Source organism: Pogona vitticeps, chromosome 2 (assembly GCF_051106095.1).
Source record: "Pogona vitticeps strain Pit_001003342236 chromosome 2, PviZW2.1, whole genome shotgun sequence".
NCBI classification, from domain to species: domain Eukaryota; kingdom Metazoa; phylum Chordata; class Lepidosauria; order Squamata; family Agamidae; genus Pogona; species Pogona vitticeps.
The window spans coordinates 233,245,349-233,263,265 of record NC_135784.1 but is presented as its reverse complement, the minus strand read 5'-3'; the positions used below and the strand labels follow the sequence as shown (position 1 = coordinate 233,263,265).

At 44.6% G+C, this 17,917-nt stretch overlaps 1 long non-coding RNA gene across 1 annotated transcript; it reads left to right on the top strand.

Moving 5' to 3' along the window:
* The first annotated feature begins 5,707 nt into the window (after positions 1-5,707).
* On the top strand, positions 5,708-10,831 carry LOC144586598 (uncharacterized). Its single transcript, XR_013541511.1, has 2 exons — positions 5,708-9,765; positions 10,131-10,831. It is a non-coding gene; the product is annotated as an uncharacterized LOC144586598 (long non-coding RNA).
* The last annotated feature ends 7,086 nt before the right edge of the window (positions 10,832-17,917 follow it).

Here is a 17,917-nt window from a genome sequence, read left to right as displayed (position 1 = left end):
ATAGCCCAACTTTGTTTTAGAAATGGAAGTGTTCACCTTGCTAATGCTTAAGTGACCATTTTTCATTATCTGCTCATGCATAAACCTTCAATGGAAACCTGAAATAATTCAGTGGTAAGGAATAAAGTTTCCCACACTTTCCCTAGATCCGAAGAAGTCATTCGTTGGCAGAGGCTGGGAAGAGTTTGCTGCTTCACCATGAAGGTAAAACCACATTGGATGCATTTCTCTGTACTATAGTTAAGTAAGAGGGAAACTCTTCCGTGTTGATTAGGGTCAATTCAACATTCACTATGGTGCTTATTTTTCTGACGTCATTCAAAAAGGATATTTAGTTGTCCAGAGCAATTTTCAGGGCAAAAGTCTACACTTCAAATTGCTACAGTTCTCACTGAGAGCACAAGTTGCCTGTCTTCCTCTGTCATTAACATTGCCCTTTTCTCTGCTTTTTTTAAATGGACAAGTAGCATAGCACTGAATTGATATGTGAAACTGCAGTACTTAGCTGATGCAGTGCTATGTGAGAGAGAAAGGGGCAGAAGTGAAACACTTCCCATCCATGTGCCTTGCTTGTTGCCCTGGAAAGAGGAAGGACAACAGGAGATGCATTTGTCAAAATCAGGAGGAGGGATGAAAGAGAGAACAGAGTAAGGAATAGACTGCTAGGGGAGGTGGAAAAGGGAGGAAGAGGAGGAGGGGAAAGGAAGAGAAAACAAAATGTTTAAAAGAAAAACAGAAGAAGTGGGATGGTCTGAGAGTAAAAAGGAGTCAGAAGAATAGGCCCATTAGATGGACAAAGTGCTGGGGGTGAGTAAAAATCCCAGTTCTGCAGCCCTTCTTTGTTAGCGACCCATGACAATGGGTGGAGAAGGACAGCAGAAGTGGGATTTTCATTCATCCCCAATCCTTTGTCCATCTAACGAGCCTATTCAGACCAGGGGGAAGTGAAACCAAGGTGGAGGATATATCAGGGATCTCCTACCAACTCTCCTCAGACTGAAGAAGCTACTTGGAAAAATAGCAAAAGTAGTTTCAACCTAATAAGAGGTCCAGTTGCCATGACTCAACTTCCAGATAACCTCACCTGGATGACTGAGAATCTTCACAGAGTCAGAAGAACTTCTCCCTGAAGAGAGGAAACAGATCATACTGCAGAAGCCCTGGGCAGGGGAATGGGCGAGACTGAAAGAGACTGGAAAAAAGCGGAAAGGAGGAGAAGGACTTCCTTTACAAAACCCTTTTACTGGGGGGAGGGGGAGGAGAGAGAAATGGAGGTGAGAGCAACAACAAGCCGAGCGTACATGGGTGGGGGGAATACAAGGGACTCAGTGGAACCCCCCTTCCTTTGATTGGGCAGAAACAGCAGGGGAGCACCCAAAGCTGGAAGACAGAGACCCATGGAGAAGACACTAGTGGTGACACATCTGCTGCCAAGTGCCATTGCCACCTGAGCGTCCAAAATAACAAGAATGGAAAGAAGGGACAGTCTGAGTGGATGCCAACCTAAGTGGAGAAAAATGGGGGAAGATTCACGGAACCCTTTCCGCTCGCTGTTGGAGAGGGAAGGTGAATTGATGTATAAGACTCCAACGGGTCACTATTAATAAATATAATTTATTTATATAAAATATGTTTGCTGTGCCTTTTTCCTTAAAAAGAAGGACCCAAGGTGGCTTACATCATTAAACAAAGACAATATTTGAAAGCTAAAACAGTTAAGTTATACAAATAGGAAAAAAGAATTAAATAAATATTATATTTAAAATGTTAAAATAAAAGTAGTACTAGAAGAGACTTAGGGACAACAAAAATACAAACCATCCAGTTAAAAAACCCTTTGTAGACAGACAGTCACTAAGGGAAAGCGTACCTGAAAAGAAAGGATTCCCCCCCCCCAAAGAAACAACAAGTGCTCACTTGAGAGGGATGTTTCCGCTGTACTGCCCTTCCCTTTAGTGGAGTGTGATACAGCAGTACACCCCCTCACATGACTGCATCATGTCTTTCCTCTGAACAAAATTTATACAGTGGTGCCCCGCATAGCGACGTTAATCCGTTCCAGGATTAACGTCGCTATCCGGAAACATCGCTATACGGAATGTAAAACCCTATAGGAACGCATTAAACTCCGTTTAATGCGTTCCTATGGGGCAAAAACTCACTGGTAAGCGAAGATTCCCCATCCAGCTGCCATTTTTGCTGCCTCGGTAAGTGAGGGCAGGGCGCAAAAATGTTGCGGGCGGCCATTTTATTCTTCCAGCGGCCATTTTGGAACCACCGATCAGCTGTTTTTAGAATATTGCAATGTGAAGATTGGTAAGCGAAACGCTTACCGATCATCGCAATGCGATCTTCGCCCATTGGAATCATCGCAATGCGATCGCATTAGCGATTGCAAAAAACGCATCGCTATGCGGATTCATCGTTAAACGGTGTGCTCGTTAAGCGAAGCACCACTGTATTATGCTTTTCAGGTATAGTGCTATGTCAAACAAGCACTGCAGACAAGCTGCTATTATCAATTTGATGCTATGCCACTTGCCCCAAAAAATCTTTTAAAAGATACCGTAGTGTCACTGTCACTCCAGGACAGCCCTGCCACTGCCCCTTTGGACCAATATATGTGATCGCACATGCCAGAAACAAATAAAAAAAGCGAATGCATGTGGAGTCACTACCAAAAAGCATTAGCTCCTCCCAGATGAACAAAAAACAACAAATACCCGTGAAAACAGGCAATGGGTACTCACAACTAGCTATATGTTGTGTTGTTATGTTCCTTTGACCCATGGTGAGCTCTCTGTGAATGAGTGACCTCCAAAATGTCCTGTCCTCAGCTGCCCTGCTCAGCTCTTACAGCCTCAAGCCTGTAGTCTCTTTCAGGAGGTCAGTCAGTCTTATATTTGATCTTCCACTTTTCCTGCTGCCTTCTACCTTTCCTAGCATTATTATCTTTTCCAGGGAATCCTCTGTTTTCATGATATACCCAAAGTAGGACAGCTTCAACATATTTGCCCCCAGAGATAGTTCAGGCTTGATTTGACGTAGGACCCACCTGTTCATCTTTCTGGCAATCCAAGGTAAGTACAAAGCTCTCCTCCAGCACCACATTTCAAAGAAATCATTTTTCCCCTGTCAGCTTTCTTAACTGTCCAGCTTTCATACCCATATACGGTGAAATATAAGAGTGTGGATGACCTTGGTCTTGCCCTACAGTGACACATCCTTACTCTTGATGATCTTTTCTAGTTCCTTCATTGCAGCCCTTCCTAGTCTGTCTTCTGATTTCTTGGCTGCCGTCTCCATTTGGATTGATGATTGAACCAAGCTATACTTAATCTCTATTTCAATTTCTTAATTGTCAACATTAAAGTTGTGTAGTTCTTTTGTAATGATGATTGCAGGTAGCTGATGGAAAATACATCAGATGTAACCATGCCAACTTCAATACAAATCACAGGGTAAACTGCAGTGTGGTGGCACCCTGACAGGATATACTGGGGCATGGGTGATGGCAATTACATGTCCTGTTTTTAAAAGGCCAGCCTTTGTACTATGTAGCAGACAAAGGGCTGAGGGACGACAGATAAAAATGTCTGAGAAAAACCACATTGAGCAAAATAATAAAGTGATTCCTGCCCTGCGTGCAACAGGGTGATCTACTGCCACAACCTGAAAGTAATGCATTAAAAGTCAACACTATTAGGCATCCCTTTCTTCTCCCAATAAGAAAGGGAAAGTTAGTATTCTTAGGTATTATCACATCAATAACATTAAGATAATTTGGGAATGTCATTTTCAATTTCTGGGCATGGGGAGCATTTTTGCATTTTTACTGTGTGTTTTTTTTTTTTGGAAAAAATAACAAGAAGTTAGAGGCACAGTGTGTACCATTACACACTAAAAAGGAAAAAGGAACAACATGTACTGACAATGAATTGCATTTTAAATAATAGCAGACAAAAACAAAGAAAAACAAAACTTGGGGGGACTAAGAAAGAGACAAAAACGTGGCACTTTAAAGACTATTACTGTTTTCAAGCTCCGTACTGCATGGTTATAATTTACCAAACAACTGGACTTCAGACAAGCAAGTGTATTATGGCAGAAACTTTCATGCCTTAGAGCTGATGCTATATTTAGCTTTCTCTGTTAGGTGCATGAAGTGTCCATTGACGGATAGACAATGATAAATAGATAAATACAAGTAGAGAAGTTACATATACAGATAGATTTGGTTTTTCAGATTGTGAACTTTGAGGTCAAAAGGTCATGCTATTTAAGAGGTCCAACAGCTTTGATAACATTTATAGAAATTTTACACATCTGTTCACCCTCTTCATGGCCTTTTATTCCTTCCATGTGTGCATAGCTGCTAACTGAGCATAACACTTCATGCACCTGACAAAGTGGACCCATGAATGCTCAATCCACCTGAAACATTTTCGCTTCTTAAGATGTCCCAAGACTCCTTTCATCTTTCCTGTGCAGCAGACAATTATGACTACCTTTCTAGATACGTCATTCTGGAATTGAGAAATTAGCATCGTTCTGCATTATTAAATCTGTGCTTATATTCCTGCTTGTTGTTGTCTGATATTGTTTTCTTTATTGCTTTTTTAAAGGAACAAGAGGTTAAAATAGAATATTTGGCATAAAACACCTGCAAAATATTTAAGAGATGGTTCCTACATGCCTACTAATTGTTCAGTTGTTATACTAGGTGACTTGCAAGTATGAATGAGCCCCCTGATAATCAAGGAGGCCATAAGAAAGGTATTTTTATAACCTGAGGCAACATTCAGATCACCTCAGATGCAATACTTGTCAACAGAGTTTGTTCATATATATGCCTCAAGTCATGCAGGGCCAAGGAATCAATAATAAGCATGCAATAGATAAATTAACTTTAAAAATGGCAGACAATGGAGAATCTGGACATATGGTGTCCTGATGCATGGTGTTCCTGACATTAGGTAGGCTGAGGCAACTGTCCCAGATAACAGATTTTGTGTGTCATGGAAGAGTAGCAAATTGTTATTTATCTAATTGCAGGGGTCTCAAACTCAATTTACCTGGGGGCTGCTGGAGGCAGAGTCTAGGTGAGGCTGGGCCGCATCAGATTTTCCGCCAAGAGGAGGAAGAGCCTGAGGAAGCCACCCAGGAGTTTCCTTAGCTTGGCTGGGGCTCCGAGGAGGAGGAGGAGGAAGCACCTTTAGGTGCTGAAGCAGCCAATGGCTGGGCTGGTGCTGGGGGTGCTGAGAGAGAAAGAGAGGCAGAGAGCCACTTCCCTGGAGATGGCGCTGTTGGAGGCGCTCTTCAAGGACGGGCTGGGAACGAGCTCCACTCTCAGGCATCGCTCAGTGGCGGCTCAGGCGCTCAGGAAAATAGGGCCGGCAACACGCCTCGCCCCCCCGAAGTGCCCATGTGTCCTCTGCTGTCAAGAATCACAAAAAGCCTTGCCTCGCTTGCCAGCTCTCCCCAAGACAGTGCCTCTTGCACCCTCCATCCGGAACTGCAGCCTGCCAGCCGGCAGACAGGTGAGCTGGCTGGCAGGCTGCAGTTCCAGATGGAGGGTGCAAGAGGCACTGTCTTGGGAGAGAGCCAGCGAGCGAGGCAAGGCTTTTTGTGATTCTTGACAGCAGAGGACACATGGGCACTTCGGGGGGGCAGGCAAGGCGGGGGCCACAAACTATCCGACGGGCCGCAAATGGCCCCAGGGCCGCATATTTGAGACTCCTGGTTTAGAAGCTTTATTGCTATGTTTCATGTGCTTGAGTCTTTGAAAGTCTGGCTGATTTTTTGAAAGTCTTCAGTCTCTGGGTTGATTCTTTGTAAGGATTACCTTATAGTAAGATACCTTGAATACTAAATAAAAAATAAACATTTGTATTGGAAAAAGTCAAATTTATCTTCAGTATGTTTTTAAAATAATTATGGGCACTTCACACACTTAACATGAAGAAGTGGGTGTTGTGAAATAGTCATTCTGAGCAAAACAAGGAACTAGCTTCCAACCTAGACATGTATATCAAGATGGAAAGAGTTCAGACTGGACATATGTTGAGAATTCAGGTTTCGGCCTGAAAACTGGGCTGTGTTTCGACAAGCTAAGCAAAGGCAGGACTCTATCAAGCACAGTACCATCCTGGTATGAGAGAGACTGGACCTCGGCTTTAGGAAGCTGCTAAAGAGCATTTTCTTTGGCCACCTGCTTTCTGGGATCTATAATTCGGTCATCCCAAAACTTATATTCACCAAAATTGGACAGGGTGGGGAGAAGAGACAGCTAAAGATTCTTTGTGAGTTTGGAAAGTTTGTGAAAGTTTATCGTTTGTGGTTCATGAATAGTGATGAACCATGAACCATCACAAACCACCTTTCTCCTGGTTCATGCCCATCTCTAATATTAAATATTAACATGCAAATAAACTTTAAAACACACAAATAAGTGTTATGCACATTTTTAAAGTCCCAATTTTCAATAGTCCCTCAGTTGCAACAAATTCATCTACATAACACAACAACAATATCTCAGAACGGAAGAGCTGGAAGAGACCCTATGGATCATGAAGTCAAGCCTCTGCCAAGGAGGCCCAGTGGGGAATCGAACTCCCAACTCCACAACCAGAAACCTAAGTCACTGAGCTATCCAGGAATTCTTTGTCTGTGCACAGAAGGACAACAGGAAGGGGCCATCCTCTTTGCCCACCCTTGGTAGAGTCACTGGGAAGGGGCACGACTGAGTCTAAAATAAAAGGGCCAATAAGAGTTGTGGGCCCAAGGGAAGGGGCACCCCTTTAAAAAATCTCCGAACATCGGTATGTAAGCCATTATCTCTTTGAGTTACCATATTATCTGTCTGACCAAGTTTGACCTGGATTTTAGGTGTACTGTATCATCCTGTTCCAGTTCAGACCATAAGCTGGCCTGGGTTTCAAGTTTTCATTTTTATTTTTCAGCAAGTCCCTTGCCCTTATAGATACAAGGCCAAATCTATGGTTGAGACCAGCTCCTTTGCAAGAAATGAATGCAAGCTTTAAAAAAAAACACTAATGCTGTAGATGAGACAAGCACTCTGCTTTTCACCCTTGTGCTGGGGCGAAAGATCTTACCAAGTGGTAATTTGACAAGATGATAATTTTCAGTGGTGTTGTGGGATGTGTTGAGACACTTTTTTATTATGAGGAAATGAAACATTTTGTTATTATCCAGCAGGATTGTGCTATTATTTTTCTGTCTGATTGTGTTGTAAACCCCTTGGACCATATTTGTTACTGAAAGATGGCATGTTTTGCAACCACAATTTGGAAATGTCCCACTTTTTTTTAACTACAGCTCCCAGAATCCTCTCAGTCACTATAGCTATATATCACAACAGATCTTTCTTTACATCTTTTATGGGACCAACACTCTGATTTGTTGAAGATTCAGATTGATGGTTTCCTGATGACAGAGATTGATGGGTTCCGACAGTTGGCATGGGTACGGCCCAGGCCAAACAGAAAGAGAACTCTCTGATGTCAGAACGAGGTCACTACCCGGAGAGCTTCTGTTTTTCTTCCAACAAAGTGACAGTTAATAGTCAGGCTGAGCCTTCATGTGGTCAGGAGGCCTCTTTGTGATGACTGGTAAAGAAGAAAGAGGAGCTGTATTAATCTTTGAGGGTCCCTTAGGGTAGCACATGACAATGACATTATCCTTTCCTGGATGGGAAAAGATTTTAGAAGGATTTGTAGAAAAAGTGTTGGTAAGGGTTATCTGTCTTGTAAGGGAAATGGCTGACATTTCAAAACAGGGGTGTTCTTCAAAGACAGCACTTTCCCCAGAGCTTGCAAAGTTTCTGTTTTGGGCCAGAGCTCTAAAATTCTTGGGTCAGGATGAATGTGGGATATCAGGAGAGCGTAAGAGCCTCTTGAACAAGTAGGAGCCAGTCATTGAGATGACCTTCCACCCTTTTCTAGGGGACTAATGCCTTCCTTCTTTTCCTCTCAGTTCACAGGTCTGGGGCAGGCAAAGACAAAACCATTATTTGATGAAGGAACAAGGCTATATATGGCACATGTTGCCATGGCCAACAAAGAAGAGGGAGCAGAACCAAAAGGTAAAGAAATGTGATGTCTTCTTAACTGGCAGGAAAAAGCAACTAGCGACATCAATGAGAGAAACCATATAGTATTCAAGCACCCTGTCCTGAAACCATTCCTACAAATATTCAAGCACAGTTTTATTTGAGATGATTTTTCTTCATTTCAGAGTACATAGGTTTTTGGGGTATGGATTTTATTCGTACCCCCTCTTCTTTTAAGAGTTAAATATTCTAGTTTAACCTTTCTTTTTTCCATATTGGTCATTTTTGGAAAGAGTTGTGTTGGAGAGGATATTCTCTGCATGACACAAACAACAATCATATCATTTATTTGTATTCAAAAGTCTTTTTAATCCAACAGAGCTTCCCCCAAACATCAATGTGCTCCTGCAGACCAACATTTCATAAGGACAACCAGCAACACCAAAGGATGTATGTTAACAACAGGATACCTTGTGTGTATTTCTGACCTATATACCACCCCAGAGTGATGCTAGAGGACAGTTTGCTCTGGACCATTTGCACCATGTTGGAAGTCACTCATCCATAAGGTTGTCCTAAGTCAAAGGCAATGTGATGGCTCATAAAAACATTCCAAGTGGAGCTTGGTAACTGTTTCTGTTTTGGACTACAGCTCCCAGAATCCCCTGTCACCATAGGCATTGCTTAGTATAGACTGCTCTTCAGGTCCATTACAAGACCAGCACTTTGCTTTGCTGAAGGTTCGTATTGATGGTTCCGTAATCACAAGGATTGATGGGTTCCTACAGTTGGCATGGATACAACCCAGGCCAAACAGAAACTGAATTCTCTGATGTCAGAATAAGGAACAATCTGGAGAGGATCTGTTTCTCTGCAAACCAAGTGACCGTTAACAGTCAGGCTGAGCCTTAACATGGTCAGCATGGATCTTCATGACAGAGAAAGGAAAAGGTTGGAGGGGGGGGGAGTTGAATTAATTTTTCAGGGCCAATGTGTATCAGATAAAGTACTGGACTACAGCTCAGGAGACCTGGGTTCAAATCCCTCCTTGGCCTCCAAAACTTTCTGGAGAATAGCAATGGTAAACCACTCCTGGAAAATCTTAGGTACTTCACAAATCCTATCAGGGTCACCAGAAGCTGGAAATGCCCGGCCATAAAAGGACAATAAAATTGCTCTTTTAAGAATGGGAAGCCATTAGAAAGATTTATAGAGAAGGTTTTCCTAGTACTTTCCTGCCTATTTTGTGTGCTTCACAGAGCACATTTCCCTCAGAGCTTTTTTGGACCACAACTCCCAGAAACCTTGGTTCAGGATGGCCAGTGGCCATCCCCATCTGGGAATTCTGAGAAATGGAAGTAATTTTCCCAAGCTCTAGCTCAGCCTATGAGATTGAGCAACTAGATGACTGTGCCTAAGAAAGACAGAAAGAAAGAAAGAAAGAAAGAAAGAAAGAAAGAAAGAAAGAAAAGAAAGAAAGAAAGAAAGAAAGAAAGAAAGAAAGAAAGAAAGAAAGAAAGAAAGAAAGAAAGAAAGAAAGAAAGAAAGAAAGAAAGAAAGAAAGAAAGAAAGAAAGAAAGAAAGAAAGAAAGAAATCAACATATTTAATTTTTATCTGATTGCAAATAGATGGTCATGAGGAATGCCAGAGAACAGGAGAGCGCAAGTTCTTGAACAAGGAGTCAGTCATTCAGGTGACATTTCGTTTCTGTTTTTTTCCCATCATTTGCTGTAGAAGTAACATTTTTCTTAGTGTGTTCCTGATTCACAAGTCCGGGGCAGCCATGCTATGATGCAGGGAAAGCAAGTCAACTCAGGTGTCAAGCAGGGACAATAAATTGTTTTATGTGGTGATACCTTGGCTCCCAAAGAGGGAGGAATGTGTAGTATGTTCTGCCTCAAGTGTCCAAATCATGTGGCCTGTCCTGCATACTATGCGCCTTGATTTAACACAGGTGGGAAAGGGGTGATTTGAAAGACTTCTTCAATGCATAAACACTGAAAAATATTATTATCCACATATGAGGAACAAGATAATAGACAGTATATGTTTCCACAGCCAAGAAAGGACAATCAACAACATCGAAGGTTGTGTGGCAATTTGAACAAGCCGGGGACAATGTGAAGAAAACCGTCCACAGAACCTCCATAAGGAACCTATTTTCTACAGTTAATGTGCAGCCATGTTAGTTTCTGAAAGGTGAGGAGGGTGTGGATTGTAGATTGAGTGAAGCCATTCCTGTAATATCTTCAAGAACAGCTTTATTTGGGAGAGGACCTCTTCATTCCAGGGGGGTAATTTCATTCTCACATCCTTTTCTAAATGGATGAATATTTTGTTAGGAGACTTAGCTCTTTTTTAAAATTGGTCGTTTTTGCAAGGGGCTGTGTAGGAGAGGAGATTCTATCTCTCACACATACCTTTCATGAGGAGAATCCACAAGATCCATGGCTGTGTGGCAATTTGAACAATCCATGGATGGTGTGAAGAAGCCCACACTAAGAACTGAAGTGAGGAGCCTGCTGTAAAAAATGAATGTGCAGCCATGCTAGTTTCTGAAAGGTGATGAGCATGTAAGAAGCAGGCATAATGTCCAGAGTCAGAACTAGGACTTGAGAGACTTGGGTTTAAAGCCCTGAGTGACCGCAGAAATGTCCTGAAGGTGTGGCGTGGGTGAAGCCCCTCCTTCAAGATCTCGCATACTTTGAAAAATCTATTTGGATCACTATAAGTTAGATAAGACACGATAAAACATAAAATGCACAGATTTTTTTTAAAAAGATAAATATATTCCACAAGTATCATTTAGTATTCTATAATAGAAAAAGCCATCTATTTTCACATTGCATTTCCTAATGTCCCATGACCCTGATTTCTGCAAAACTAATCACCATAGGGAATTCCAAACTTTACCTACATATGTACTAAGAAAGTATAGATATGGTTGTTGTGGGTTTTCTGAAGGAACACGGCCAAAGAGCCCGAAAAATCCACAACAACCATTAGATCCCGGCCGTGAAAGCCTTCGCGAAAGTATAGATATCTTTCACAAATTTGCTTTTCTCCCTCCTCAAAAAAAAATAGGTCTCTGAAGAATGTCGTGAGCCCTCCTGAACACAAACCACAGTGGACTTGCCAGAAAAATGGAAATGAACATCAGGAACTATTTTGCACGAACTGTTATTGGCCTCGGTGTGGCCATCTCTGCTCTCACTCTGTCCCAGGATCCTGTTCCCTCCCAGCAGATCCCTCCCTCCCCAGGAGTCTGACTTGCTGTGGCTCCCAGGGCCTCAGTCCTTATCAATACCTGGAACTGGAGCCCCTTCCTCTAATTGGGAAACCAAGAGGGACATGCCCCGGGATGCAACGATCCAGATTGGCAGATCTCTCTGAGCCCTCCCCCAGCCTCCATATCCCACCCCTGTGAGCCCCATCCCGTCCCCCCACCTGTAGACCCCCAGACACCCTCACCCGATGGCTGTAGCTGCTGGGCTCCCGTGAGTGTGCCGGAGGCAATGGCAGAGCAGGAAGGAGGGTTCTCTCCCCCTCCCCCTCCTCGCCCCCCAGTTTTTTTGGCTCCCCTTCTCTCTGCCTCTCTTCCTTCTCCTCCTCCGCTTCCCTCTGGCTCTTCCAATGCTCTTTGGGTAGCCTTGGCAGGGTCAGAGGGGCAGAGGAGGAAAAGGAAGAGAAAAGAGAGGAAGGGGAGATGGGGAGGGAGTGGAGGAGGAGTGGGAGAGAGGAAGGGAGGGAGGGGAGCCATTGTCCTTCCTTCCTTTTCTGCCATCTAGTGATGTGTGCCTCTCCCCCCCCCCCCCCAATATATCCCCATTTGGGCTGAATCAAAGCCCATGGCTTGGCCTTTTCCAAGCAAATTGGACTCTGATTGGATTGAGTTGCTCCCAGTGGGGGCACCAAACTCTGAGATGCTTCCCCCAGCCCATCCTTGAGTCTCCAAATGTTTGTCCCAAATAAGGTGGACCAGAGGGCTGCTGGATGGAAGGGAGGGGGGCTCAGACGGGGTCAGGAAGAAGCGAAGGGAGGAACAGAGGGAGGAGGGGGGAGCCTTGGAGACTCAAAAGAGGGGACCGGGGAGTTGAGTTCTTCCATGGTTCGGATGGGTATCCCAGACAGGGAAGAATTCTGGGGGGGTCGTAAAGATTTCCTCAGATTTGAGGCAAAGATTACGATGCACCATCGTTGTGATCTGAGCCAAGCCATGAGAAAGCTTGGCACCTCGGCACCGTCAGCTGCACAGCACAGCCCAAGTCGGGTAAGTGGGTGTGAGTGGGAGGGAGGAGCAGCCCACTGCCCTCCTAACTGTCCTCTGGCTCGGAGGGCGAGACGGGTGCCAAGTACGAGCGCACCACAAGCCTGCTCCCAAACCAGGGAAGCAGGAGGTTCGGCAGGTCTTTACTTTCCCTGGCACTTGAAACTCTGCTATGGCCAAGGAGGAAGGGCACGGAAGAGGGGTGGGTGGGAGGCTGACAGGGAGGCTGAGGAGAAGCCAGGGTCTGATGGCAGGTGCAAAATCCTATCTGTAACTAGAAGAGCAGGTGGTTTTGCAGGCTCCCTAGTGTAGGAAAGGAGGAGGGTGATGAGGAGGGAGTGGCAGAAGATAGAGTAGGATCTATTCCTCCCTTCCTCCTTGCCATCACTGTTGCTGCAGCCAAAAGCTCCAGAGGGGGGTCGAACGAGGGGAGGGGGGTAAGGTTTTCCCTCCAGAGCTTCTCCAAAATAAATTGCATTCTGTGGTGGAGAATCATGGGGGGAAAGGACCCGACAGAAAAGGAGCATTGATGATAACGACAGTCCCTTTATATTCTGATTAGATCTTGGATGGGGAAAAGGATGGGCATGTTTTCCTTCTGTGCTGGGGTGAGGCTGGAGGGAAGATCTCCCTGGCATGCAGGGGGCATACCTGCACAAAGTCCAGTGCTTTGTGTGACCAGCTGCTGCAGTGCATCCATATTGCTGAATATCTTCTTCACACAAAGAAAAATAATGAGGGAGGCTTGGCAACAAACCTGACATTTTTCGTTCCTGTGCCAAGCCTATGAATGTCATTTCTTTGACTCATTAGATTTGACCTGGATCTGGTCCTTGTGATCAGACTAAATCTGATCTCCTGAAATACCTTCTTCTGAAGCTCATTTGTGGCAGATGATTTATAGGCTATGTGAAGGGTTCCGTATCTTCCATTATAGACATTTTCTTTTCTTTTCTTGACTTTGTCAACAGCCAAAGATTTGCCAAAGAACAGTAGCAGAGAGAGGTTTGGGATCTACTTTCTCTTTAATCTCATGGGGATCCATGTCCTGCTCAGATCCTGCAGGAGAACAGTACTTTCTGTGAACTTGGTGTTTAATGACACACAACTCAAGCACTGACACAACCCAGTGACATAACAGGATGCTCAAAACTGTGGAACCCACATTTCATTCCTCAGATTTCTTCCTTTGCCTTCTATACGTGGTGGTTTTGACTCTTCCCATTCTTGCCTGTCCTTTTCCTGGTAGTTTGTTTCAGGCTCATCTCGAACTAGAAGGCTCTGTCTTGAACGTTGCCCCAATACAACAAGTGGAACAAGGGTGGTATCTGTCTCCTACTCTAGCTTGAATTCCATCGGGTGTCCACCCTTGTTGATTCCTGCCATCATGTCCACAGACTTGAGTGTCTCATTGGGCAAATTCCTGTGGATGCCATTTGGCCGGTGTAAACCAGAATTAGCTTCAGAGGCTCCCTAGGGATCCCTTTTGCCCTGAGGAAGCCTTTATTTCCAGAACCCCAATGGGGTTTACGCTGGAAGACCTACAGCAACAGGAATTGGTCAATTATCTGCTAAGTATCCCTGACAAATCAGATGGATTAGTTATAGTTTATCATTTTGCTGTGGTTCCAAAGCTCCCCCCACCCCACCCCCATTGGTGCACAAAGCATCCTCTTTCCTTGCAGGAAACCATCCTTTGCTGTTTTCCTCCGTGACTCTTTCTGTTGCTTCACTGTCTTTTTTTCTTCCTTGCTTTGAGGGTTTGGTCTTCTTGGCTGCCCCCATAGCTCCCCTTCGCTTCTGTTGTCAGTCACTGCTTTTTTGTTCGGTTCAGACCGATGCAGACACCCAAATATTCTGCCTCTAGACACCACAACTGCTCCACAACAAACCAGGGGAAGCCTTTTCTTAACTCTGCTACACTCTGGGAACTTGGGAGGCTTCTCTATATTCTTACTTCTATATGCTTATTGATTTCTATTATTGTTATACTCTTTGAGCAGAAAACTCTCTCTCTCTGTCACAGAGAGAGAGAGAGAGAGAGAGAGAGAGAGAGAGAGATAAGTGACTGGCATCCTGGTTTGCTTGTTTTTTTGTGTTTCTCTTCTGGACGGTCCCTGAGCTTCCGTGTTAGGGACTCCTCTCATTTACTTAAGAGTTGCTCAGATCCTTTGAGATTTTTGTCCCCTACAACAATTCTGCCTCTGGTCATCTCAAGATGGAGGATGCTGTATTTCCAGGACTCTGCTTGGGAGTAAAGTAGAACTGCCCACCAATCTGTTTTTTTCATGGGTATGTGACTTACACTTTGCAGGATGGGTCTCATAGTGGGCAGCTGTCAAATCTTTCAATCCTTCCTTGCCTTTCTTTTAATCCTTCTCATGCCAATGATCATGGGATACAGTGGGCCTGATCCTTTCATTACTACTTCTGAGTTTAGTTGCTCCTCTTCCATTCTGTTTTTCAGCTCTGTTGCCTCTTAGATCTGTGCTTCCTTCACTTTGGGTTCTTACTGGGGGATTGTCTGTGGGAAAGGCTGAGGGGATTAGGCATCAAGGATCGCTCCTGGCATTCTGTGTCCACAAACCTTCTCCCTTCTTGGTTCTCCAAAACGTTTCTTGCTTCTTTTCTGCTTTTTGGCTCGCCGTTGGTGGATGGAGGCGTGGAATCCATAGTATGGCTTCACGGACCGCTCAGTGTCCACCTTAAGGAAGAAATTCCAGAATGAACCAAGACAAGCCTTGTCTTCACTCAGCGACATTCTATTGACGGCAGGATGCTTTCTCGGCTCTTATTTAAATCTCTTTCTATTACTGTTTCCTTTTTAAACAAGAACATTCCTTCACAGGACAGCACAAAAAGATAAAGAGTCTTCTTGCTTTCCCTGCCGTGGTCCGAGTCTCACCTCAGCACTAGAATTGGGGAGAGTCCCCCTTCAGTGGGGAGATTCCCTCTCCTTTCCCATCCTGGGGTGCGACACAGTCTGAACAGGGCAATGAGGAAGCTCAGCAACACCTGATCCCCTACCTTTTCCAGGCTCTCCCATCTTGGAGCTCAAGGAGGCTCTGGGGACCCTGGGAAATGTAGCTGCCATAGCAGCCTTGCATGTGCCTGAGGATGAGGGGCAGGGACGTAGAGGGGGAGGCCTCCCTGCCCCTCCCTGCTGCAGCCCAGAGCCGGAGGCAGTTCAGCGGGTGTGAGAGGGAGGGAGGGCCACAAGGGGGGGAGGGGGCCATCCGGAATGCGGGTGCCTGTCAAAGCGGCGTCCCCTTGACATTCCAGATTGGGGGATTCCAGGGCTCAGAGGCATAAATTCTCCCAGGGGCATTAGTTATCCATGCCTTGAGGAAGACTTGGGTGGCCAGGATGAGAGACTGGGGCGGGAGACTGAGCTCCTGCTGCCTGTGGGAGGAAGAGGTGGAATCTGCTGGGAACATACAAGATCCTCACTATGCTGTGTTGATGTTAGGCTGGTGTTTTCCTTTCCTGGGCTCCATGATCACTGCAGATGGGGACAGCAGCCGCGAGATTAAAAGACGCCTGCATCTTGGGAGGAAAGCGATGACAAATCTCGACAGCATCTTAAAAAGCAGAGACATCACCTTGCCAACAAAGGTCCGCATAGTCAAAGCTGTGTCTTTTCCAGTAGCGATGTATGGAAGTGAGAGCTGGATCATAAAGAAGGCTGACTGCTGAAGAATTGATGCTTTTGAATTGTGGTGCTGGAGGAGGCTCTTGAGAGTCCCCTGGACTGCAAGGAGATCTCATCTATCCATTCTAAAGGAAATCAACCCTGAGTGCTCACTGGAAGGACTGATCCTGAAGCTGAGGCTCCAATACTTTGGCCATCTGATGAGAAGAGAAGACTCCCTGGAAAAGACCCTGATGTTGGCAAAGTGTGAAGGCAAGAGGAGAAGGGGACAACAGAGGTCAAGATGGATGGACAGTGTCTTCGAAGCTACCAACATGAATTTGACCCAACTCTGGGAGGCAGTGGAAGACAGGAGGGCCTGGCGTGCTCTGGTCCATGAGGTCACAAAGAGTTGGACACAACTAAACAACTAAAGAACAACAAAGGCCACAGATGTTAAAAGACATCAAATTGCAGTCTGAAAAACACTAACCAGGATATTGAGAAATGTACTTTAGAATTAAAAAACATTAAAGTTTAAGATCTAAGAACTGGAGGACCAGCTTGAAGAGAGGAGTAAGGGGATCATCTGGGAAAAGCCAGAGCCAGCCTAGCCCAGGAGATTCCTTGCCCCCAGATGGAGAGAGGGGCTGTGCTAGCTGTCTCATTTCCACCTGACAATGCCTGCAACTCCCCTGGCCTCCCTCTGCTGTGTTATGGAAGGCCTTTGCTGCTACTCTTGAGTTCCGCATCATTGTCAAAGAAGCCATCTAGGTTATGACATTATTAACTGTTTTTATATTGTTCCGTTGTTTACGTATTTGTAATGTCATGAAGGCTTGTGATATGATTCCTTTGATATGTTGCGACAGGTAGAGTACACAATGTACTTATCACAAGTTTTCTTCAGCGGAATTATTTTGTTGCATATTTCCATCTGACTCTTTTGTGGACTACCTTGACCATATTGGTTATTAAAAGGTTAATGCATTGTGATAGTATTTTACTACCAGGAACAGACACAGAGCCACTCGTGAGACTTTCTGCCTCAGGTGTGACAATAACTTGACTGGCCTACTGTACTACACACTTGGAGGAGGGAATTTTACTGTTCTCACTTCATGCAGCAAAATGTATCAGGTCAGTCATGCTAGTGTGTCTTCCTATGTACTGAAATTTGGGGATACCTAGAAGTGGGAGGAGGGAATTTATGACACTGATGACTTTGAAGAAAAGGTGATATTGCAGAGAAAGGGAGTTTGTTAAAACAATAAGAAGGCCTCTTAAAACAGCTACACTGACAATTACATGTTTTGGATCCACAACCATTTGGCTGTGAGAACATTATATCCAGTGGCAAATTTCAGAGAACAATAGAGCTAGTCCTGCCATCACAGGGCGAGGCATCTGCCTCAGGCTGAAGTTTCTTTGTTTCATAAGAGGGAAGCAAATTGCTATTTGATTTTTTTTAATTCTTGCATTTTGTAACAGAGGTAGTATGTCTTTGCAGGACTCTGTTCAAACATTCTAAATAAATGTTAACAAAACAGGAATGATTTAGTCCTGCCCCTCCTGCTCTGCTCCTGGGAAAAGCAAAAAGGCCAAAGCAGAGCACTGCCTGTAGGTGTGGAGGCCATTCAGCTGTATCAGGTGGGTGCTTCTTCTGGTCTTTCTTACACTTCTATTGGATTGCTCTTGTCAGGAGAAGAGTGAGAGGCACTGATAAGACTTTTCCCCCTCAAGTGCCAGAATAACTTGAATAGCTCAGCCTACTATGCACCTTAATCCAGGCTGAGTTGGTAGCATCATTTCGCTTCCCCACCTGAGGCAGCAAAATCCCTTGGGCCAACAATGCGAAATCACATTGTGTACGCTGCCTATCTATAGACTCCATCTCAGTGATCATGGTGAACAAAACACTTTCTCAATCGTCTGAATAACCTTCTC